At 41.4% G+C, this 25,818-nt stretch overlaps 1 long non-coding RNA gene across 1 annotated transcript; it reads left to right on the plus strand.

Annotated features, from left to right (window-relative positions):
• Positions 1-3,349: 3,349 nt before the first annotated feature.
• LOC129030097 (uncharacterized) lies at positions 3,350-25,551 on the plus strand. The gene is made up of 6 exons (XR_008500557.1): positions 3,350-5,525; positions 5,727-5,822; positions 7,457-7,587; positions 18,270-18,372; positions 21,500-21,615; positions 24,889-25,551. It is a non-coding gene; the product is annotated as an uncharacterized LOC129030097 (long non-coding RNA).
• The last annotated feature ends 267 nt before the right edge of the window (positions 25,552-25,818 follow it).

Raw genomic sequence — 25,818 nt, forward strand, 5'->3', positions numbered from 1 at the left:
GACCTGCAATGACAGTGATGGCCCAGGAAGTGCCGATGAAGAGGGAGGCGTGCCCTCCTGAGTTCATCTGGGCACTGGAGGGACAGGTATTGCACAGGGTTGGGTCTAGGAGGTGGCAGAAAGACAGAACATGAGGAGGATGCAGGGCTTCCTGCTCCCATGCAGCGCTGGCTACCATGGGGGCAACAATGCCTCCATGCAGCAGAAAAAGTATTGCAGGGAAAGCTGCATCCTCAGGCCCTGGTGACCTGCAAGTTGAAGAAGTTCCAGGACCAAACAACCCAATGCACCTGCAACAACACAGTCAAAGAATTGATGGATATGGGGAGCAAGAGTGTGGATGAGCACATAAACCATATCCATGGTCAAAAATATAAAGGGTTCCCTCTTATCCACTGGGAAATAAGAATCTTTGCCCATGACCATCAGGGGTAAGAACAAGAACTATTTAAAAGAATGAAATATTTTGTCTTTTAAGAAAAATTAAGGAATGAAGAAATCAAGAATTGTATTAAGTTCAAATAATATGTTAACTTGCCACTGGACATTTGGCTCCATTTTACATTTTAATCTATAGGAATAGAAATTGAAGAAAGTGATCATAAATTTTGGGTCAGAGGCCGGGCACGGTGGCTCACACCTGTAATTCCAGCACTTTGGGAGGCCCAGGCAGGCAGATCACTTGAGGTCTGGAGTTCGAGACCAGCCTGGACAACATGGTGAAACCCCGACTCCACTAAAAATACAAAAATTAGCTGGGCATGGTAGCGGGTGCCTGTAGTCCCAGCTACTCGAGTGGCTGAGGCAGGAGACGCGCTTGAACCCAGGAGGCAGAGGTTGAAGTGAGCCAAGATGGTGCCACTGCACTTCAGCCTGGGTGATGGAGTGAAAGTCTGTCTCAAATAAATACATAAATAAATTTTGAGTCAGTAGTAGTGCAAGATTTTTCTAGAGCCAGATTTCATGCAGTAAGAGCTTGTTTTAGCAGTATGGGTTTCCCTGTCACACCAAGCCAGAGCCCTCTGAACCAGTTGTTCTTGGGACACAGGTAGAAATGAACTAGAAAATTCCCCTAATCTACCTGTGGTCTGATAGAATTTGAAGAGGATAATTCTGTTTGTGGCCAAACTCCCATATACCAGGAGGTGCCACCACACCATTTTCCACAGGCCATGAAGAAACCTAAATGACGTCATTTCTAATTTGAAAAGAAAAAATATTTTCAGAGTATTTTTGTATGGTTTGGTTTGATTTTTATGTTTGTTGTGGTTTGAACGTGTCCCATAAAGTTCATGTGTTGGAAACTTAATCCCCTGCCCAACAGCATTGAGGAGTGAGATCTTTAAGAGATGACTTTAAGAGACAGGCCCCCTTCCTCACCCTCTCTCCTTCTCACACTGTCTTGCTCTTCTGCCTTCTGCCATAGGATAACACAGCACACAGGCTCTTGCCAGGTGCAGGCCCCTGACCTTGTACTTCCCAGCCTCCAGAACTGAAAGAAACCTGTTCTTTATAAATTACCCAGTCTCAGGTATTCTGTTATAGCAGCATAAAATGAACAAGGACAACATTCAAGGGATTGAAATTGATTAAGATGTGGCACTTGGAGAGAAGGGTAAGGATTAGAACCTGGACAGACTCCTGATGGAAGTGCCTTTCTTGCCACCAAGACACAGCTGTGCTTTTCTCAAGGTTCTTGCACACTACATCTTTCAGCCTGGACCCCGTGTGATACATGAGAGGCATACATCATACTAGGCATGGGAAGCAGAACTTTTCTCTCACCTCCGTGATGGACCCTGGTGCTTCCTTCCCCTGCTCTTCTGCAGGAGAACAGTGGGAAGGGCAGTGACACTCTGCTTTGAAGGGAAAAGGGATTTTGATTATAATGTGTACCAGTGACTGGGCATAAACACTGAAAGACAGATCCTTGGCTGCTTAATTATGAAGTGTTGCAAAGTACTAGATTTGGGAAGACTTGTTTTTTTCTCAAACAGAATGGGATGAAAGCCTAAACCTGGCGTTGCTTGTTTAGCCCTCTCTAGTTGCAGAGCCACCACTAAGAAGATGCCTTGGAAACAGTGAAGATAAGAAAACCATTGTCCCCTTTAGCACAAAAGAGGGTCAGCACCCCCTTTTCCAAATACCACTTTTGATCAAGCCAGGGGCCTCTGGGTCGCGCCACGCTCCTTCCCTGGCCTGGGCATTGTGCTGAATAGGATCTTGCTCTCTTTCTACCACCTGATTATTCGAAATGATAACAGCCTGGGTATTTGCAACTTCAAGGCTATGATATAGTTTCCTAGTGATTAAAAAATAAATAAGATTTACTCCACTCACCTACCCCCAGCCATAATAAAGCTACAACTATGAATCAGACCGACTGATATTTGAATCTCAACCCCTTGACTTACTAGTTAGGTAGGTTTGGGCCATTTTTTGTTTGTTTGTTTGTTTGTTTGTTTGTTTTGAGACAGAGTCTCACTCTGTCACCCAGGCTGGAGTGCAGTGGCGCAATCTCGGTTCACTGCAAGCTCCACCTCCCGGGTTCACGTCATTCTCCTGCCTCAGCCTCTCGAGTAGCTGGGACTACAGGTGCCCGCCACCACGCCCAGCTAATTTTTTGTATTTTTAGTAGAGATGGGGTTTCACCGTGTTAGCCAGGAAGGTCTCGATCTCCTGACCTCATGATCCGCCCACCTCGGCCTCCCAAAGTGCTGGGATTACAGGCGTTAGCCACCGCGCCCGGCCGGCAGGTTTGGGCCATTTTAACCCTCCAGGGCCTTGGTCTTCTCACTGTTTTTGTTTTGTTTTGTTTTAAACGGAATCATTTTGCCTGCCTTCATGGGTGAGGATCAAGTTAAGTCAATGCAGGTAAACTATTAGGCAACTAGTCAAATCTCAACCTTTGGTGGTTATCAGAGTTCACTATGTGGATGAAGACAATACAGCTAGGAGTCCTCCTAGACAGACCCTGGAGAGAAAGAGCTGCTGCAAAGTGTGCAGGAGACAGGGGGCACCAATGCAGATTTTGCACCCCCTTTCCTCAGGAACTCCCAGGAACAGCCAGGTCACTCCCCATGCTGCTTCCAGCACCCCCTCGTGTATGCTGGTCACTCCTCCAGTGGAAGTGAAAATATTTAATACTTGGAGAACTTTGCAAAGGTCAACTGTGGCTAATAATCCATCCCCCTGAGAACCTCATACCACAAGAACACAGACACACGTGCACACACGCATGCACAGACACTCATCTGGCTTAAGAGCATCAAGAGTCAAGGAGGTAGAGCAATTCCAGAATATTATTTTCTCTAGATGTCAACTTCCACAGAGCAGGGCCAGAGAGATTCTGGGACCTGTCCCCAGGGGAATTATTTCTTATACCCTTGATAAAATGTACAAAGCTAGGGTAGGAAGTAGCAAGGTGACAGCAGTGGTTAGGTGGAAAGGTTCTCTAAGAGAAAAAACTAATGAATTCATTCAACTGAAGCTTCTTTTATATATTTATTCCTGTCACCTTTCAAGTCAGCAGCTTTTTGCAGGTGACATGGCAAAAGGGCCTGGCAAGTGCACAGGGTTAAGCCAAGGACTATCAATACTGCTCCCTAAAATATTTTCACCTCTGGTTTTGGGGATCTGCTTCTTCTCGGGGTCTCTCCCGCTGCTTTCCTGGTAATAGCACCTAAAAGACCCATGAAACAAATCCCCAATTCAATACAAAGTAGCTGAGTAAATATGAGCATAGACTTTAGGAATCCACAGAATTGGAGCTTTGCTTAATACCAGCCGGGAAAATGTGGTTGTCAGTTAACCTCTCAGAGCCTCTTCGAGGCTTGGTTTGCTCATCTGTTAAATGAGTCTGAATAAGCCCTACTCCTCCAGGTTGTTGCTAGCATCAAATGAGAAATGTATGCAAAGCCCCAGTGCCATGGCTGACACACAGGAAACTTTCAACAACTGGTGCATTTTCACTAAGTAAAAGGAGTAATGATTTCTTTAGTGGTTTCTTTTAACACCGGAGTTTCTAACCATCCCAAATAGAGGAAAGATATTCTAATAAAACAATCATTTATGTGATTTGTGATTACACCGTACAACTCAAGTTCCTGTGGAATGTTTAGTATAATCAATCCAAAGCTCTCAGCAAGCTCCCTGGGCCTGATTTTCAAATCCAATGTTACTGTAGAAAAGAACTAAAGGAGGGTGTAAAAATACACCCTCCTCCCCTTTTTCCTAAAGGCTGTTTGTCCCCTTCTCTTGATAACTCTTCAGTTCCCAGAGAGCAGAGACTCTTGGGAAACAGGAAGTAGCAAAATGCCAGTGAGAAAATCCCCAGATGAAGAGCAGCAATAAGTCTCCGGGCAACAGTGTGGTCAAAAGGGGGAAATCCCCCCATCAGCCCTCAAAAACAGTCCCTCAGGAAAGCTTAGTGAAGGTTAATTTGGGAAATTCCCTCAGAGGCCATAGAACAGAAACGGAAAACTGCTGTTTAAGAGAAATCTGAACGGAGCAAGCCAGTTCGTGGCTGCCTGGGGTGCTGTCTGCGTAAACCATGCTGCTGCTCCTCCCTGACTTCCCCCTTCTCATCCTGATCCTGAGGGTAACCCCGAAGGGGTCCAGTTGCCAGAGCCACTTGACACCCACCCTGCCCAGGCTCCCAACCCAGGAGAATTAATGCCGTAACACCCAGCCTCTTGACATGAGCTGCTGCTAAAGCAGATTCGCCTCCCCGTTAGGACCTCCTGTGACCCACCCTTGCTCCTGTCCCCATGGTAGGCTAGCAAGCCACAGTCATCATACTGTGAGTGTCCCTCACAGTCACTTGCTATATAACAAGTCCATCAGGTTTTACTGGGTTTTAATCTAAATGTGACCTTAGGATGACATTTCTTAGTGCTGCTAAGCTCCAAGAGGCAGGGAGGAATCCTCCCCACAGAGAAGAAGAAAAAAAAAAATCACATAAACATTGTCCCATGAAAGGCTTAGAATGGAATATCCTCTGATCAGCTGAAGCGGAGAAAGCGTATAAACACTGCTGGAAAGGGGCCTGGGTCAGGGGGAAGTACTGGCTCTACGGAGCCCTGATCTCCAGATGCAAGCGAGGCCCGGTTCCCTGCTGCAACCAGCTCTCCGTGAATCATTTCCATTCCCATAGAACTTCTATTTGGTGTTTTGTTTTGTTTTTTATATGTGACTTAAAATGACCATTTCAAGAAGATGACAAAAAGGAGATTTCAGTAGAAGAGAGAGGAAAGTAGACTCCATCGTGACAGCCTAAATTCGTTTTACTGTATACTTATGCAAAATAGGTATCAAATTTTGGAAAAGAGATTTTAAAGGAGAAAGTACTCTGGCTTTAAAATTCTATTAAAAAATATGCTCTACTAGAGCGTGTGTGCCTTTTTTATGTAATCGGGACCCACTGCTGTATGAGTCACAATTATAGATTCTACTTTCAAATATTTTTTGCCTCCTAGAAAACAGCCCTGACAAAAACCACTTTTCTGATGTCTTCAAACAAACAGGTTCTTATTCACTTTCATTCCTGTGGTTTTGTTAAGATTCTTTTCTCCAAAAATTGTAAAGATTCTCAGCCACTTAGTTTTTCCTATGCTTGAAAAAAAGCAATAAACCTCCTCTTTAGGTTTGCATGTTTCCTAGCCATTAGAATAGTCCTTAAATTCATTTTGTATACACAAATAATAATTACAATCATTACATTTAAGCTACTTTCAAAGTCTCCTACACTTGAAAATTCTAGACAGATTGTCAACATACTCTCAAGAAGTATTCTTTCCATTTTTCATCTAGGAAACTAGCAGGTATTCAATTCTTAATTCCTAACAAGGAATATTTTTTATTTCAGGGAAAATTTTTCCCTGGCTTTCAGCACCACTATAGTTGTGAATGTGAAATCAATTAAACGAATATGCAGGTCAGCAAAAAAAAAAAAAAAATCTCTTTAATGCAGGCACAGATGAAACAGATTCCAACATGGGGCTGAGAGTAATAAATAAACTAATAAAAAAAGGAAAGCACGGAGCAACTTTGATAGAAGTAAGCTGTTTGCCTTTGCCCTGGAAAGTTTATAGTGTTTTAAGCAATTGTAAACATGTCAGTATACGTGGATACTGTTTCCATAGCAGCATAGCAACAGTTAGGAGTTTCTCCAAACATATCCAAAGGAAACTAAAAATAGTCTGTCTTCAATATCAAAATACATACGTATACATAATCAGACAACAGTACACAGAATGATGTGTAATGAGAAGTTCTGCAAACACCAACCTTTCACAAAAGTACATCGCGGATAGTTTTAAAAACCATTGAGTTGAGTGTTTTTAGAAATGGAGTAGAAACCAGAGTCTGAGGGAAAGCCACATGCCAGGTTGAATTCTAAGATCAGAGGTCCTTGACAACAACTGCCTTCAGCCATTGCTTTGACTGCTCTACCCGACACTGCTTTTGCCCTTAAAGACCTCTGTGCCCTATTCATCTTTGGCCTGTACCAAAACTGGAGTTGAGTATATGATATGATACATACTCTGATCTCCATTTATTGCAGTATTCTCTCATCTTCCTAAGTTTTCTAGCCATTCATTTCTTCTTCCCTATAGAGATTGGACAGCAGCTGCATTTTGTAAAACAATGTAAAACCACAACAAAAATAATGTGAACCAAGTTCACATTTTCCCAATGAAGTGACTTAAACTGACGCTCAGTGACAGAAATAGTGATTCCAAAATGAAGACAGTGTCAAGTACATTTTTGGTCCTTCACTGTTTGTACTTTTTATTTATATCCAAGAATTACAAGTATTTTAAAAACATCATCTAGTGGGAAATATTATTACTAGGATATATATAATTTATCATCTAAAAAGGAACACTTGAGAGTGAAAGGGGGTGCTATTTATACATACATTGGGAAAACAAGTGTAAACCAAGACTGTCTCAGGAAGGCCCAGATGAATGGTCACACAATGTTACACATAAGAGTGTAAGTGTCTTGAGGGCAGGAATGTTTTATTTATTTTTGTATCTTCAGAATCTACTTCAGTGCTTGACACCTAGAAAGAATTCAACAAATGCTTTTTAAATAAATAAATTTTATCATTGGATTATGTTTTTGTAAAACTTTGAAAAGTATTTCTTATACATAATACTAAGCTGAATATATTTCTTTTTTTAGGTCCATAGTCCACAAGTTAGGGTAAAATAAAATCTTATGTAGCACTAAGGGTGAATCTTCTTCATCATCTGATCTTCTCCCTGAAAGTAAAGAGGATAAAAATGGCAAAGTAAAATATATCCATGAGTCATAAAAAAGATAATTCTATCAGTCTGGGATGGTTTATGAAAGCACTAAAGAAAGGTTAGAATATGAATTCAGATAGGAAGCAATTTTATAATCTGATTTCTATGGCTATGATCCTGGTTTTATTTTTCTTTGCCAGGAATTTTGGCCCCTAGGGAGAAATGCAGAAGGAGTAGCAAATGAGCACACTGACTGGAAAGAATGCTATTTGTCTTTCACTATGTGGAGTTCAGAAGAGTACTGGCCATTGGGGAAGTCCCAGCAGTGAAGGTAAGAGCCTCTTCTCTTTCTGCCCCTATCTGCCAGTTTTGCAAGGAGTGCCTTAACACAAATCATTTTTCCATTTGATGGGCCTCTAGTCAGTTCTTGGTTTTGTTCATTTGTTCGTTTGTTTTGTTTTGTTTTTAGATGGAGTCTCGCTCTGTTACCCAGGCTGGAGTGCAGTGGCGTGATCTTGGCTCACTGCGACCTCTGCCTCCTGGGTTCAAGTGACTCTCCTGCCTCAGCCTCCCAAGAAGCTGGGATTACAGGATTTCCTCATGTTGGCTAGGCTGGTCTCAAATTCCTGACCTCAAGTTATCCACCCACCTTGGCCTCCCAAAGTGCTGGGATTACAGACATGAGCCACCACATCCAGCCCAGTTCTTGGTTTTTAAACCACACCAGGCAGGGTGCAGTGGCTCACACCTGTAATCCCAGCTACTCGGGAGGCTGAGGTATGAGAATCCCTTGAACTTGGGACACAGAGGTTGCAGTGAGCTGAGATGGCATCACTGCACTCCAGTCTGCCAGGTATGGTGGCTCATACCTGGAATCCCAGCACTTTGAGAAGCCAAGGCAGGCGGATCACTTGAGGCCAGGAGTTTGAGACCAGCCTGGCCAACATACCGAAACCCCATCTGTACTAAAAATACAAAAAAATAGCTGGGCGTGGTGGAGCATGCCTTTAATCCCAGCTACTTGGGAGGCTGAGGCAGGAGAATCGCTTGAACATGGGAGGTGGAGGTTGCAGTGAGCCGAGATCGCACCACTGCACTCCAGCCTGGGTGACAGAGTGAGATTCTGTCTCAAAAACAAAACAAAACTATAAACCACACCAAAGGATTGCTGGGGGAAGTTATCATTACATTCAAGCAAAGCACTTAGTGATCCTCCTATGAAAAGGGTCTTGCTATCAATCTGCTACCCCTTAGTGGAGAGGCAGCAGAGTTTGGGAGATGGTATTACCTGTCCTTATCATCTCAGACTCTGCAGTCATTCTGTTTGTTTGGGTTTGCAGCCAGATTATTCTACAGGATGTTGCCTAGCATATCTGGATCCCAGTTTCTTCATTTTTCAAAGGGGAAAATAATAATAGTATCCCTTCTGGGGTTATTTGTGAGGGTTAAAAGATATCCATGTAAAACACTTGCGACATGAATCTAAGCTATTATTATTGTCTAGCTCTATATTTCTTTGGACATTTAGCAAGAGTACTACTGAAAAAAATATGTAATTAAAGGCAAAATTTGTACTTTCATGTTTCTAATCCAAATCAACCCAAATGTATGTAACCTAAGGTCAGAAGGAATCCGCTAGGCCTTAGACCACTTAAGGACTAGATCCTATTTTCATCTCTTTGCCAAGAATTCAATTGTTTATTGCTCTCACACCAAGGAGACTTGGCGTTTTATTCTTGTTGTTGTTGTTATTCATTAAATTCCATCAAATTCTAGCCAGTTTGTATTCCGGGCCATACATAGCCACATCATTTTAGGGAAAGCCGAAGGCCTGTCCCAAAAGAATGATATCTCTTCTTTAATACCTAATTTAGAGGATAGGAACATTCCAGATAAGTGAGTTTATTTACATAATTATGTAAGGCTTTACATTTCATGAATTTCTGATGTCTAAGGGTAGGAGCAGGGGGAATAGGCTCCTTATAAATACCAAATCATGCTGTTATCTACAGTGTGTGTGCCAGTTGGTTATATAGAGCCAAATTCTGTTCAGTTTGATAATTACTAAATTTGACATTCATAGAGGTTCTTTTTAATTCTGGGAATAAGAAACCCACAAACTCATTAAATTATGAAATGTTTCAACCCTATTATCCTAATACAATTACCCCACAGACTACATTGCCACAGGAAGTCTTTGGGACAGCTCCTAAGGGTTAGAAGGCTCATGAAAAGGGATTTGATTCACATAAAAGCCACCACCGTGTGTGTGTGGTTTTTTTCTTTTTTTGACAAGGTCTTGCTCTGTCACCCAGGCTGGAGTGCAATGGCACGATCTGGGCTCACTGCAACCTCCACCTCCCAGGTTCAAGCAATTCTCGTGCCTCAGCCTCCTGAGAAGCTGGGACTACAGGTGCACACCACCACGCCCAACTAATTTTTTGTATTTTTATTAGAGACAGGGTTTCACCAAGTTGGCCAGGCTGGTCTTGATCTGATCTCAAGTGATCCACCCACCTCGGCCTCCCAAAGTGCTGAGATTACAGGCGTGAGCCACCATGTCTGGTCTGGTTTAAAAAATAAAAGTGAACATTAATCCACCAGATATAAAGTTATGGTTAACGATTCTAAAGAAAGATATTTTTACTCATGCCCAGCAAAGAGTCTTTATCCAGTAAATCTACACTGGCATTCAAAGTGACAAAGGGCAAAGGAAACAGGATCCAAGCTTCTTTAAGAATATTTGGGGGCAGGAAACTTGGCCATACATCTGTTTCTTTTGAGTAACAATAGCAATAATTTACTTATCTAGTAGTATTGCCATTTATTCCTTAGCCACATCAAGGGAAATCTAATTATTTCCCACAAAATGGGAACTTCTAATGAAACTTTTCTTATTCAATTAATTTAATAAACTATAAAGGTCTAAATAGCACCTAGATTTTCTTAGCACCCTGACTTCTCCAAACCTCTCCTGAAATGTCCACGTACTATGAATGGGACAAGTGTGGCCGAGTGGAAGTACATGAGACTGAGAATAGGAGATATAGCTTCCTACCACAGTCACGGTTCTGTGACTTAGTCGCTATGAAACTGGGTAAATCTTTTGGCATTAAAATGTTGTCAGAAAACAGGAAATTCACATAGCTTCAAAATGACACCCCAGGCCGGGCTCAGTGGCTCGCACCTGTAATCCCAGCACTTTGGGAGGCCGAGGCAGGCAGATCATGAGGTCAGGAGATCGAGACCATCCTGGCTAACACAGTGAAACCCCGTCTCTACTAAAAATACAAAAAATTAGCTGGGCGTGGTGGCGGGCATCTGTAGTCCCAGCTACTCGGGAGGCTGAGGCAGGAGAATGGCATGAACCCGGGAGGCGGAGCTTGCAGTGAGCCGAGATAGCACCACTGCACTCTAGCCTGGGCGGCAGAGCGAGACTCCGTCTCAGTTGCAAAGAAAGAAAGATATCTACACAATGGAGAAATTTGTCCTTCAAAATTAAAGTTTATTCATATAAATACTCCCAGTGGTGGCAAAGATACCTCCTTTAAGGTTGAGTTTGTGCTTAAATGTCACCATTCCCATTCCAACCCAGCCTACTTTTCTCTTCTTGTTATTTCTCTAGCTCAGTCCCTTATCTGTTGCCTTCATACCTCTTATCCCAACTCTGAAGCGTTTTATTAATTTGTTTGTTAGATGTTGTGGCGGGGTGGTTTTGGTCTGTCTTTCTTGTTATATCAGCTGCAAGAGAGCAGGAACTGTTTCTGTCTTATGCATCACAGAATCCTCAACTTCTAACACAGAGCCTGACATGCAGGGGCATTCAATGAGTACTTATAGAAAAAATGAATCTATGGATGAATGAGTAAATGAATAGATTTAATTTTTTTAAATATCCCAAGTTATTTGGAGTTACATCTAGAAGGGAGAAAAATAAGTAATCAATCTTCTGTGTCGTGGCTAAAAATTGAAATAAAACACTAAGTATTTAGTCCCAAGTGGTCTACAGACCCTAACCTTGGTTCTGAAGGCAACTCTAAGATAAAGAGTTCCAAAATGCTTTGCAAAATGATGTCTTTACTAGGATAAGTTCATATCTCCCACTATGATTCCTGGAAGAATAACACTAATTTGAATGTATAAGCTATGCCATCTTTTTTAGTTGTGTCATTTTTTAAAGCAAACTGTATTCCTTACCTCACAGTCCTACATACCCCAAATATCTCACATAACATATGGAGAGGAATTTTCTCACTATAAGTCTCACTTTAGAAAACTCCCTGGTCGTCAGCTGACCCCATGAACAAAGCGTCCTTTCAATGCTGAGAGCAACCACAGCTGAATAGCAGATCGGATGAACCAATACTGCCATGGCTGTAATGACATCCTTAGAAACGCAAGAGTCCTCACTGAAAGAACAAAGATCAATATTTAGTTTCTTGTGTCCCTACAGGCTGTTCATCAATTTTATAGCCTCCTGTTTTGCCACTTCCCTCACCTCTAACTCCAATTTGCTCTTCTAGGAAAAAAGAAAGGTCAGGCTGTAAGTACATAATAGTAATACGAATGCAAAAACACTTCCAACAAAGTCCAAAGTTTGAATTACAATAATTGTGCTATGTTGACACCAATATTTGGTATTTTTTAAAAAATAAATCTTTTGCTGTATTTTAAAACATTTCAATGCATTTTAAAAGAATAAATCTTTGGCTGTAGTTTAACACTTTTAAATGCATTTTTGGTAGTAACTAAATGGACTTTATTAACTACCTTACAAATGAAAGAACAGAAAGAAAGGGGCAAAAGTTATCGCCTAGTTGTCTCTTTTTTTTTTTTTTTCAGAGTCTCACTCTATCGCCTAGGCTGGAGTGCAGTGGCAATCTAGGCTCACTGCAACCTCCACCTCCCGAGTTCAAGCAATTTTCATGCCTCAGCCTCAAATGATTTTCGTGCCTCCGCCTCCTGAGTAGTTGTGATTACAGATAGCTGCCACCTTGCCCGGCTAATTTTTGTGGTTTTCTTTAGAAGAGACAGGGTTTCACCATGCTGGCCAGGCTGGTCTCGAACTCCTGACCTCAAGTGATCCACCTGCCTTGGCCTCGCAAAGTGCTGGGATTATAAGAGTCAGCCACTGTGCCTGGCAGCCTAGTTATCTTTATATCCGTTTTATTCCCTGAAGTCCGCAATGCTAAGCATTGCACGGTCTGACTCTTGGCCTCAACCATTCCCAGACATAGACTTTACATGCTGCTGCCACGGTTTCAACTCCCATGATACACTAACCTCCTAATTTTCATACATTTAATTTCTTAATAAAACAAGGAAGAAATTAAGACTAGTCTCGTAATAATATAGTTAACTTTCCACATAAATTTCTTCAAATAAAGTTTGGAGCTGATGGCATGGTTTGGGAGTATTTTTGATGATCAGCCAAAATGGGATGTGATATGATATGCAGTGAGGAGCTAAGCCAGGTCCTTGTCACCATCCACCTTTCCTGTTTAGAAAACATCCATTAACATCACAAAGAGGCTGCCAAGTTAAGTAATCGTAAAAGACTGTCACTAGGCATGATAGTATATCTAGAAAACCCCATTGTCTCAGCCCAAAATCTCCTTGAGCTGATAAGCAACTTCAGCAAAGTCTCAGGATACAAAATCAATGTACAAAAATCACAAGCATTCTTATACATCAATAACAGACAAACAGAGAGCCAAATCATGAGTGAACTCCCATTCACAATTGCTTCAAAGAGAATAAAATACCTAGGAATCCAACTTACAAGGGATGTGAAGGACCTCTTCAAGGAGAACTACAAACCACTGCTCAAGGAAATAAAAGAGGATACAAACAAATGGAAGAACATTCCATGCTCATGGGTAGGAAGAATCAATATCATGAAAATGGCCATCCTTCCCAAGGTAATTTACAGATTCAATGCCATCCCCATCAAGTTACCAATGACTTTCTTCACAGAATTGGAAAAAACTACTTTAAAGTTCATATGGAACCAAAAAAGAGCCCGCATCGCCAAGTCAATCCTAAGCCAAAAGAACAAAGCTGGAGACATCACGCTACCTGACTTCAAACTATACTACAAGGCTACAGTAACCAAAACAGCATGGTACTGGTACCAAAACAGAGATATAGATCAATGGAACAGAACAGAGCCCTCAGAAATAACGCCACATATCTACAACTATCTGATCTTTGACAAACCTGACAAAAACAAGAAATGGGGAAAGGATTCCCTATTTAATAAATGGTGCTGGGAAAACTGGCTAGCCATATGTAGAAAGCTGAAACTGGATCCCTTCCTTACACCTTATACAAAAATTAATTCAAGATGGATTAAAGACTTAAATGTTAGACCTAAAACCATAAAAACCCTAGAAGAAAACCTAGGCAATACCATTCAGGACATAGGCATGGGCAAGGACTTCATGTCTAAAACTCCAAAAGCAATGGCAACAAAAGCCAAAATTGACAAATGGGATCTAATTAAACTAAAGAGCTTCTGCACAGCAAAGGAAACTACCATCAGAGTGAACAGGCAACCTACAAAATGGGAGAAAATTTTCGCAACCTACTCATCTGACAAAGGGCTAATATCCAGAATCTACAATGAACTCCAACAAATTTACAAGAAAAAAACAAACAACCCCATCAAAAAGTGGGCAAAGGACATGAACAGACACTTCTCAAAAGAAGACATTTATGCAGCCAAAAAACACATGAAAAAATGCTCACCATCACTGGCCATCAGAGAAATGCAAATCAAAACCACAATGAGATACCATCTCACACCAGTTAGAATGGCAATCATTAAAAAGTCAGGAAACAACAGGTGCTGGAGAGGATGTGGAGAAATAGGAACACTTTTACACTGTTGGTGGGACTGTAAACTAGTTCAACCCTTGTGGAAGTCAGTGTGGCGATTCCTCAGGGATCTAGAACTAGAAATTCCATTTGACCCAGCCATCCCATTACTGGGTATATACCCAAAGGACTATAAATCATGCTGCTATAAAGACACATGCACACGTATGTTTATTGCGGCATTATTCACAATAGCAAAGACTTGGAACCAACCCAAATGTCCAACAATGATAGACTGGATTAAGAAAATGTGGCACATATACACCATGGAATACTATGCAGCCATAAAAAATGATGAGTTCACGTCCTTCGTAGGGACATGGATGAAATTGGAAATCATCATTCTCAGTAAACTATCGCAAGAACAAAAAACCAAACACCGCATATTCTCACTCATAGGTGAGAATTGAACAATGAGAACACATGGACACAGGAAGGGGAACATCACACTTCGGGGACTGTTGTGGGGTGGGGGGAGGGGGGAGGGATAGCATTGGGAGATATACCTAATGCTAGATGACGAGTTGGTGGGTGCAGCGCACCAGCATGGCACATGTATACATATGTAACTTACCTGCACGTTGCGCACATGTACCATAGAGCCTAAAGTATAATAATAATAATAATAATAATAATAAAAAAAAAAGAAAAAAAAAAAAAAAAAAAAAAAAAAGACTGTCACTAGGGTAAAAATGGAAGATATCTGCCAAATGGAATATGTTGAATGAATGGCCAGTGTCACCCAAGTGAAACCACAGCCAGAGTATGACGTGACAGAGCCAACCAGATTTTTAAAAGAGCTGGGTAGCACTGCGTATGACAAGACCCCCTCATCCCACATTCCTGTGGTGGAGAGCATGGAGGTGACTGAGCTGTTGGTGGCAAACTCATGCCTTCTGCAACTCAATCAGACCATCACCAAGGACATTATTATTCTCTAGCTTATGAATAACTATTTTTATGTCTTCACTATTTTTTATTAACTTATTGTTTGTGGAAATAAATTCCCTGGTCATAATGAAATATAGGAAAAAAGAAAAGAATACGACAGACTTTTTTTCAACCAGCGGAGCATATTTTCATTTTTTTTTCTTATGACACCATTTTTAAATTATTTTTTTAAATTACTCATCTCTTATTCATAACCATCCTGTTGATCAAGTGAGGGATAAGAGTAACCTGCCCAAGGTCCCCAGGTATTAGCTGATTAGGGCCTCTGGGCAGTTGTATCACTTTGGTTCCATCACAAGCTTTTCTTTCTACCCCTTCCCACATCCCATCTCCAGACACTCACCAGGTATGCCATCTCCAAGTGTTCTGGAGCTCCAAAATGACCCTGCCCTTTTCTTCAATAGTTAGTCCCTGTGATGGGTTCAGTCTCATGCAAAAATGACAAGTTTAAATGCATCTTTGTTGCATCACCCTATCTGCACCCTTCTGGTATCCTTCTCCTGTGACAGTCCATGAAGGGAGTTGTGGGCAGAGTCAGGTTGTACTGGGGTTGCAGAAACAGAGGAATCTTTATAGGATCATCTCTATGTTTAGGCATCAATCCACCCACCTCTTCAGATTCTACCAAGAACTTTCAATTGGCAGAAGTCAGATAGCTCCATGGAGCCAGAGAGTGGTCCATTACGTTAATGTTGCATTATTCAATTTGTGCTTGAAAATGAATTTATTGGTCTGCCGTTTTACCAGGTTGTGATTTGTCAATTAATATTTAATAATTTTTTTGAGACAAGGTCACACTTATCGCCCAGGCTGGAGTGCGGTGGCACAATCAGGGCTCACTGCAGCCTCAACCTCCTGGGCTCAAGTGATCCTCCCACCTCATCCTTCTGAGTACCTGGGACTACAGGTGTGTGCCACCACACTTGGCTAATTTTTTTGTGTTTTTTTTGTAGAGATAGGGTCTCGCCATGTTGCTCAGGCTGGTTTACTATGACTTTTAATTCCATTAGAGTATTTTGCATTTAATTGTACTTTAAAACAAAAATGTTTTATGATATCTTGTTCGCTGTTACCCACTCCCCAGTTTACCACACACTTAATCCTTCTAGTTTGGTAGGGTAACACCAAATGCTAGCCTAGATAACTATTAAAATGTCAGCGGTTTAGCACAATCTGTTGGTCAGCTTTTGCTAGGTTATTCTCCTGTGACAAGCAATCCCCATATCAACCGCAAAGGTTTATGTTTTGCTATGGAATATGTTGGCTACGTGTCAGTCGCCCCTCTGCTCCACTTGTCTTCTTTATCTGGGATCCAGCCTAAATGCCCCTTCTGTATATGGGATCCAGGCTAAATGCTGTTCTAGAACAGGAGAAAGGATCATGGTGGAGTCATGCAATAGCTCTTGAAGCTTCTGCTGGAATGCGGTCTACAGCACGTCTGCTCACATTCCACTAGCCAAAGCACGTCAGATGACCAAGCCCAACATCAGTGGACAGGAAGGATGCTCTTCCTCCAGAGAAGCTCACCACAGAAGACCCATGTAGCTCTACAGGTAGCAGATACAATTTACCTAAAACTAGAATTTTTTTTCTCATTCATGTAATACTTCAATGCAAGTGTGCCTGGTTTGTAGGCAGCTTTCCTCTGTGTGATTATTTTAAAAACCAGGCTATTTCCATCTTGTGGTTCTCCCCATCTGCATCCAGCCAGCAGATGGGGAAGAGAAAATGAAGATGCCCCCACTCGCTTCTTAAAAGTCTGGACCTAGAAAAAGAGACATGCACACCTTCTGTCACATTTTATCGATGACCACCTGGATGCAGGGAGTCAGGAAGGTAGGACATGCTAAAAAATGTAGCCTCCATCTTAGAAGCCACCTCCCAGCAATAACTCCACTATGAAAAGAGGAGGGTAAAGTTTTGATGAATCATTGGCCATCTCTGCCATACAAAACCTCAAACTCGATATCCAGGGTGTGCCTAGGCTTTATTTCTAGACCCATTTATACTGAAATGGAATGGCCAAAAATATTCCAGATCTTGTGATTTGGGTTTTTGTTGTCGTTGTATTTTTTCATTTTTAATGTAGACCCTACTGAGTCAAATAACAAGGCATAAGCGACTTAGAAAATCACCATGTCCTGGCCAGGCACAGTGACTCACGCCTGTAATCGCAGCACTTTGGGAGGCTGGGGCGGGCGGGTCACCTGAGGTCAGGAGTTCGAGACCAGCCTGACCAACATGGAGAAACCCCGTCTCTGCTAAAAATACAAAATTAGCTAGGCATGGTGGTGCATGCCTGTAATCCCAGCTACTTGGGAGGCTGAGGCAGGAGAATCGCTTGAACCCAGGAGGTGGAGGTTGCGGTGAGCTGAGATCACACCATTGCACTCCAGCCTGGGCAACAAAAGCAAAACTCCATCTCAAAAAAAGAGAAGAAAAGAAAATCACCATGTCTTTTGTCTAAGGAAACTTTCTACCCCATCTATCATGTTCCAAAAACCAAATAAATAATTTTATTTCTTGATAGTTCAGAAAGAAAACATTAGTAATGATTTTCACAGTTGTCTCTTAGTTTTTCCATTTCCCAGTTTGGGGTTACGCAACCACTAACACCGTTGTGTTTGCCTCCAAACCCCTGAATTTGCACATGCAAGCCTTTTGTTGCTTAACTGCCCAAGTGAAAAGAACAACTGGTCATTTACAAGCACAAATTTGTGAGTAGGAAGAGGGATTTCACCAAAACTAGGAATGCAAATACATAAACTAAAATTGAAAATTGACCTCAATGATGACAAATGACTACTTAGAAGTAGCTGCTTCTTCAGTCAATGGAAAACCTCTCTATCACCAAATCCCCCAACTACTTCCACCTGCTCCCTAGCATAGGCCCTTCACTTCTGCGTTCTCTAACATCTGATGGTGGCCCAAATGCACAGGATACTGGCTGAGAGCTCATTTGCAGCCATAGCCTCAGGCTTCCAGAGAACTTTGTTTTTAACTTTTTAATAGCACAGTCACATTCTGTCTTGTATCTTAGTAGTTTGTATATAGCTCTCTCTCTCTCTCCTAGATAATAATAAACCCCTTGAAATCAGAATCCATGTCATATTTGTCTTTCTATTTCCTACAACACTTACCTGGCACATAATCAAAGCTTACTATTTTTTTATTTTGAATTAGGTCAAGTTACAGCTTAATCTGGGCTCAAACCCTGCAACTGAGGCCACCTTCAGATGGTGCTTCCACTAAGTAAGCTGTGGGATGCCTATGTTGTATTCATTAGGTCAGGCACGTCAAGGTCGCTAATTCCTCTCTTGTAACCCCTCCACTTCTGTCTGCCTTTTCACCAAAGATGCTGATGTCATTGAATCTTGCTTTTAGAGTTTCACACGCTAGAAGAGGAACTCGAGAAGGAAAGGGAAATCTGTCCTGCCCTCACCCCTAGCTTCCTTTTTTCCTTACTTAGTTTTCATGTTGGTCATGTGGCAGCATAGGAAGATGTTTTGGGGTTCTCACTCTGAGGCTCTTGAAAACATAGGAAAGCTGTCCTAAACCTCTGGTCTCCTTTTTGGTCTCTCCTATCCCCACTCCAATTCATAAGCCAAAAAGGTCATCCTGCTTCTTTTAATTCTTCAGGAAATTGGAGCCTAAACCCAGACAGACCTTTCAGATTTTTCTATTGTAGATTTAACACATCTCAGTAATATCTGTGAAGAAACCATAATCCTGACTTTACCACAAAGGAAGAAGGAAATGGAGGAAGTGTCCTGGTGTGGTAGAAAGAACCATCCAGCAGCCTGGGCAATATAGCAAAATCCCATCTCTACAAAAAATAAAGAAAAAAATTAGCTGAGCATAAGTGGTGTGCGCATGTAGTCCCAGCTACTTGGGAGGCTGAGGTGGGAGGATCACTTGAGCCCAAGAGGGAGAGGTTGCAGAAGGCTGAGATCTCACCACTGCACTCCAGCCTGGACAACAGAGCAAGCAAGACCCTGTGAAAGAGAGAGAGAGAAAGAAAGAGCAAGAGAAAGGGAGAAAGAGAAAGAAAGAAAGAAAAAGAAAAAGAAAGAAAGGAAGGAAGAATCCATCCAGGTAGGAATCAGAAGACCTTAGTTTTGGGCTCTGGCTCTTTTCCGTTTCACCTGGCTGACCCTGGACAAACCATGTTATGCCCCTCTGGATCTCACTCCTCAGTATAGATGAGCAGGCTCGATCAGGATACCTTTAACATCTTTCCCAGGCCTGGAAGTAGGAGTCACTAAGATGGCAGGTTGACGCTATTGTAATAGAGCCACCGTTTCCGATCTGCTAGAGATATGATTTTCAGCCCAAGCATTCGCCATCTGCCTCCTTTGAGTCTTGGCTGGTAATCCATCAACTGTGCTAGATATAAGATCTTATCCAGTGAATTAAGTGATATTTCTTCCATTTTTCCATTTAGAAGAGGCACAAAAGTACATATACCATCCTAATAAAACAGACTTCCATTTTTAAAAAAATGTGACTAGCAGCACAATACTTTCCTAGCATACCACCTGCCATTATCTCTCCAGGTGTTTACTGTGGGCAGGTGGCTAACAAGGCCTAAGCTTCCTCTTCTACTTTAGAGCTCACTAAAGGAAATAATGACCCCAAGTGAAGAAAAAGCCCCAATTTCCAGCTCCAGTTCTAGTTGGGGTAGAGGGTTCTGTTGTTTGGCAAGATGTTCTAATGGGCTTCTCACAGCAGGAGTTAGGGTGTTATCTGGCAACAGGAGAAAGGGAAATGAAAGTGTTCTGCATAAAAAATGTAAAAGTCTATCTCCATTGTGGGCACAGGAATTTGGACAAATACTCCCAGTTGTATTTAGAAAAAAAAAAAAAAAAAGGTTTCTATTCGGTCTCTGAGAATTGTTGCTTTTTCTTTGTGCATGCTTGCATGTGTGTGTTTGTGGTGTCTGTGTGTGGGGAGGGAGGGGTGGGGAGGGAGAGGGAGGTGAAGGAGATGTTCTCATATTCACCCACCCAAAGCTTGCAGGGAGAATGAGAAACTTCTGCACATCTCAGCAGTGAAGAAACCCTGAGGGGACCTTTCCTGAAGGGTTGGAGCTTCCCATTGACTGTCCTGATAAAGTCCCCATGGGGCTATTCTTGACTGAATAACTCAGACCTTGGGCAATGCTGTTGTGGTATCATTAGACTACCTGGTCAGACAAAAGGAGGGAAGCATCTGGTACTGATTTTAATATAATTTCCCCCTTTGGCAGAGTTTCATCCCTGAAGTCAGTTGGTAAGGAACTAAGAAGGAAAACAGAGAGTTGTAGATCTCTTAGGTGGCTTTATTGTTCCTCTATCACTTTCTAGACCTGAGGGTAAAAGAATGGGATGGAGTTTTTCTAAAAACGAGAGCAGCAGAGAATCAGCACTAAGAAAATTGAAGAATAGGCCATTCTCAGACGGAGGAGACAAGAGAAGCCTTGATAACACTGGAGCGAGATTGAGAAGGGCAGTGTGCCTACAGAGGAACCCATGAACAGTTCCCATTGTTTACTGATTTTACCTTGCTTGACTAGAAAATGCATTTGTCAATAGGAATGTTATCATCTGCAAGGGGGCAAATATTGGTTCTCGGTGGATGAACAAAATCTTAGATATTATAATGGCTTGTGGCCCTCCAAATGGCCACAGTAAATAAGCAAATATACAGTGTATCTGTGGAGTTTAAATTTCATGAGTTGAGTAAAGGTTGGGGTGGAGTACAATTAGGAAAACAAAATGTCTAAAGGTCTCCTTTGGGGGAAGGGTGATAAGGAAAAAAAAAAAAAGGTTGAGGAACAGTGTTCCAGAGCAATTATATTTAGTTTCAGTTTCAAATTAGTCACTCCTGCTTGTAATTCCCTTTTGTTCTCTATCCTTTCATTTAAAAACATATATGTTATGTGCTTGAGGGGGTGTGGGGAATTAGGCCTCCTGCACCTTAGCTCCCAGCTGGGAGCTCCCAGAGAGTCCTGGGATCCACGTGGAGACAGGCAGTGAAGGAAGCAAGAGCCCAAGGCAGAGATGAAGGCTGTGGGTGGATCCATGGCTACGGGGGCAATTCAGAAACTGACAGGAGGCCAGTTCCGTCTGTGGGTCTTGAACTGTGGTGCCTGGACCAGCAGCAGCAGCAGCATCACTGGGAACTTGTCAGAAGTGCAAATTCTCAGGTCCCACCCCAGACCCGCTGAATCAGAAACTCTAGGGGTGGGGCCCAGCCTCCAGGTGAGTCTGATCCTCCCTCAAATTTGAGAGTCATTGGTTTAGAAGTGAAACAGGTGACCCAAGGAAATGAGGAGCCACACTTTGGGAGAAAGGAAAAAGAAAGCAGAGGTTCAGTAAACTAAAATTTCCTACTCTCTAGTTTTTTAATCATCTTTTAAATTTTTTTTTTAGACCTTAGCAATATAAATATTGCTTGTTTCCACCAGAGAGGAAAAAAACTCTGCTGTCAAATTTGCTGAGCACAAAATGAAAGGAAGTCTGCAATCCGTTGGCTAATTAAGACCCATGTAAGTAATCAAGGCAGACAAGTCAAGGACAATGAATCTCAGGCTTGTCTTGGCTGATTCTGCCAACTTCACCAATCACCTAAACCAAATAATCAGCAATCACTTTATTTTGTGTTGTGTAAACACAGTAGAAATGTTCACAAAGTATTCTAAATGTGTAACAGAAAGATTATTACTTACTCAGCTTCCTATGTAGGGAAGCTAACTTATCTATTCAGGATCACACTGTTACTGATGGCAAGATCCAAGCTCCCAGGTTCTGATCCTAAACTGTCAAATGATAGAGTTCAACTTCTTTTTCTTTTTAATTCTCTCCTTCCTTATGAACTACGGCAATTTGATTTGTAACTTTAATTTTTTTTTCTATTTATGAAGCATTAGCAATTATTTGCCCTGAAAACATTTTTAATAAGAAGAAAACTAAGGTTGAATGCAAACAATTTAGTAACAACCCACTTCAGTTTGGTCCTTCTGCGCCTTAGGCCACTGCCAGGTGTATGAACTTGCAAAACCCTGGATTAAAACCCAGGTTCTTCACAGCGCTTTTTGCAGAGTTAATTTCTGTCAGAGACATATTAATGATAGACTTTAGAAGAAACACCAAATAACAGTGACTTTCCAGTAACTTCAGTACTAGTCCTACCCCTAGGTTACCCTATGAAGCTAGACTCTAGTGAAAATATGCCAACGATTCTTTTCCTGACCAAAACCATAACTGAGTCTCTAGAAAAATTTGTTTGCTGTGATTTGTATTTTTGATATAATAATTATGCCTCCATGCTATTTCTGGTTTATATCGAAAATGACCTTGTACCAACTGTTTTGACTACTCTGGCAAGGAGATACCTAAGATTAACCCTAAACGGGTTAGCTATCTCATAAGGAAATAAGTCCTCACTCCCTTATGATTTAAATAATCCAAAATACATTTTTTAAACAGTATTGCCCTCCTTCTCTTACTGAACCAGTTAATGTATCACCTTTACAATAACTTTTGTCTGTGTTTCTCAAAAGCCTGTGCTGGCCTTGATCACATGTCAAATTTCAGGTCCTATGAGTTCTTGACCGTGTAGTTATTTGGAAGCTCATAGCATCTTTCTCCTTCTGGTGGGTTCTTAGATCATATCTCTTTGCAGATTTGTACAGAGAGGTCTGTTTCAAACTAACACCCTCCCAACTCCCAGATGCAGGCTGAACTAAGAGCTAATGAGAAAGCATTCCTGCAGAAGAAAGGAACTGCTCTCAAGATATGCACAGCCTCAGTGTTGTTTTTTTTTTCTTTTTGAAACTGAATGTTTTGTAAAGTTCTTTAATTGCCTTTTTATTTTTGAGCAAACCAGAGAGGGAGACCCTAAGTGTCCTATTATATTATCAAGTGAGAACATATGTAAGGAAAGCCTTTTCTTCTATTTTTTTTTTATTTGAAACACTGAATTAGACAAATAATTTACACTTAGTGGCAGGTGTAATCCTTCTTAAAGACATTTCTTAAGGATCTCCAAGCTTTCCCTGAACAAGCATACATTTTATTCAAACTATGAAGTAATACCCACTAGAGCCTCTCTGGGTATTCCAAAACACTCTCTGCATGTTCCAAAAGAGCCTTCTCTTAGTACAAACTGTAGGTAAACTAATGAAACCACATCATAAGAGCAAGCCTGAGCTACATGTACTAAAGGCTAATGTTTATTGAGCACTTACTATTTGCCAGGCACAGACCTGAATGTTTTACATGTATTCATTTGGACTTCACTAAAAATCTGATGACCTAGGTAGACTTATCATCCTCATTTTACAAATGAGGAAATTGAGGCCCAGAAAAGTTAAGTAACATGCCCAAGGTCACCCTGCTGGTGAGTGGTCAGGCCAGTAAACAAGAGCTCTCATATATGGCTTGGAAGATCTTCCCCACCCCCAACCCCCACTCTTTTATCCCACTGCTTTCCTCTCATCCTCCTTCCCACTTGCCTCTTTATGCATTTTATACTGTGGGGTTGGTTAAGCTGGAGCTCTGGTTGCCTTCAAATTCCTTTCTTTCCTTAAACCCTGTCTTAACCTACCCGCAGCCCTGCCCCTGACTGGAGTCACACAGAAAGCCTGAACATCTGACACTCATTGGTCATGCTTCCTCCCACTAGGGACTCATTTCATGCTGTGCTTAGAGATGCATGCAAAAGCATTATCTTCTGCTGCAAGCAGCAGCCCCTAGGATATACATGTGCTCTCTGCTCATGGCTAAATTTGGGGAAACTAAGGCACTCTAACACAGCAGGAGCAACTTAATTTCTCAACTGCTTATATTAAAGATGAGACCAAGGATGAACATAGTTGGACTTTTTCAACCTGATGTTTCATCTATCATGCTGCCCCTCCTCCCAAGACTTTCTCTTCCTGAGGACCTCTTGGTGAGAAGTTGCCCACCCCACACCCAAGCCAAAGTGGAATGGCAGAGCCCTGCCAGAAAACCAAGCAATGTTTCTATTAAAGGCAGGTGGCTACTGCTCCTTCCTCTTTCTCCTTATCTGAGATGATTAGAAGTCCAAGTACAGAGGACCTGACCCATGTGTCCTACCTTGAGGACCCTGCAGTATTAATTAGTTATCATTGTCTGCAGAATGAAAAAGAAAAGAGCCCATCCATGAATAGCAAACAACACCCTGTCCTCCTCCCCACCCCACCAAATACTTGTGTCAAGAGCAACTGGAGGCAGCAATTGTTCTATTCAACATTTGTCTAGTTGAGACCATTTTGGGGTCTGCTTTATCTCTGTCAGAGTTCAAATCCATGGGAAGTTTTAGGAGATGCAATAAGAATATTGGAGCAGGTTTATATTTGCTGCATACAACTTGGATCATATCAAGGTTATCATCCAAAACTTATTTGAAGAATGTTTCATATAACATCCAGGAATTTGAGAGCTTGTTAAGGGAAAGCTTTCAAATGTAAGAATAAACACAAAGTCAGACTCCTGGTATGGCTGAACTGTGGCAGAGATAATTTCTCTCTCATTTCACAGTCAACACAGGTTTATGGTGAAAGCCGGAGACAAAGATTCCTGTCCTCATGAGACTTTCCAATGGCTTATTTTGGGAGATTCTTGGATACCAGCTATTTACTTTCAAAAAGTTCAGTGGGAATTATTTTAATGTAAGAATTACTCATGACAGCCGGTTCGGGGGCAACTTTTCCAAACATGCTGTAGCAAAATTGGCACTTTTAGCTAAATCACACCCTGTTCTTCAGACATTTGACTCAGATTTTTCTTTACTACAGTAAATCTGTACTTGGATCATGGAAGCTTGTAGGGACTAGCCATGCCAGTCCCACCTTAAAGACAGAGTTCCAGGCTGGATTGCATTTTCTAGAACAAATCCTTTAAATATTTTCATTCAAAGAGAACAGTAATGACAGCTTCCAATAATCAACCTGAATATTTTAGTAGAAGCTTTTCTAGACATTTGTATTGGGATAACTAATGGAACTAATAGATTTAGGAAATGCCAGAACTCCTAATTAAGCCCTGGATACTGCCTCAGATTCTGAATGACTGAATATACTGGGCATTTTATGCCTCATCCTTCATGTAATCCAACAAACACCTATTCTATATTTATTCTAAAAAACTTTACTAAAAACTTTACTAATATTAAATTTTCTAAATACTTTCTAAAACTTTACTAATATTAAATTTTTTACTTAAGATCTTCAGAAAATTTTCCAAATTTTATAAATTGTATACATTTTTGATGCTGCTATTGCTATAGATGTCTTCTGGAAGTTGAGTTGTGCCTTTAAAATATTTTCCTACTACATCACTGGAATGAGTGTTACAAAAAAAGTCTCTGTACATGCTACATGCCTTGATTAAAGTATTAATTTTCTACCAGATCACTATTCCTATAAGTGTTTAAAATAAAAATGAATATGGTCTTCAAACATTCATTCTAATACTATTTACTCTCCCACTTTCAAAAGCTCCCAAATACTCAAAGTTGCATATTTCTCAGATTCTGTTATATATGATTGCAACATCAGTGAATGATTGAAAAACATTTTCCCTAGAGTTTTAAGTCCTTTTCTGTGCGAAGTTTCAACAACAAAAAAATTTTTTTTTAATAGAGACAGGGTCTTGCCATGTTGCCCAGGCTGGTCTCAAACTCCTGAGCTCAGGCAATCCACCCGCCTCAGCCTCCCAAGTGCTGG

The sequence above is a fragment of the Pongo pygmaeus genome, chromosome 12, assembly GCF_028885625.2.
Source record: "Pongo pygmaeus isolate AG05252 chromosome 12, NHGRI_mPonPyg2-v2.0_pri, whole genome shotgun sequence".
NCBI lineage: Eukaryota > Metazoa > Chordata > Mammalia > Primates > Hominidae > Pongo > Pongo pygmaeus.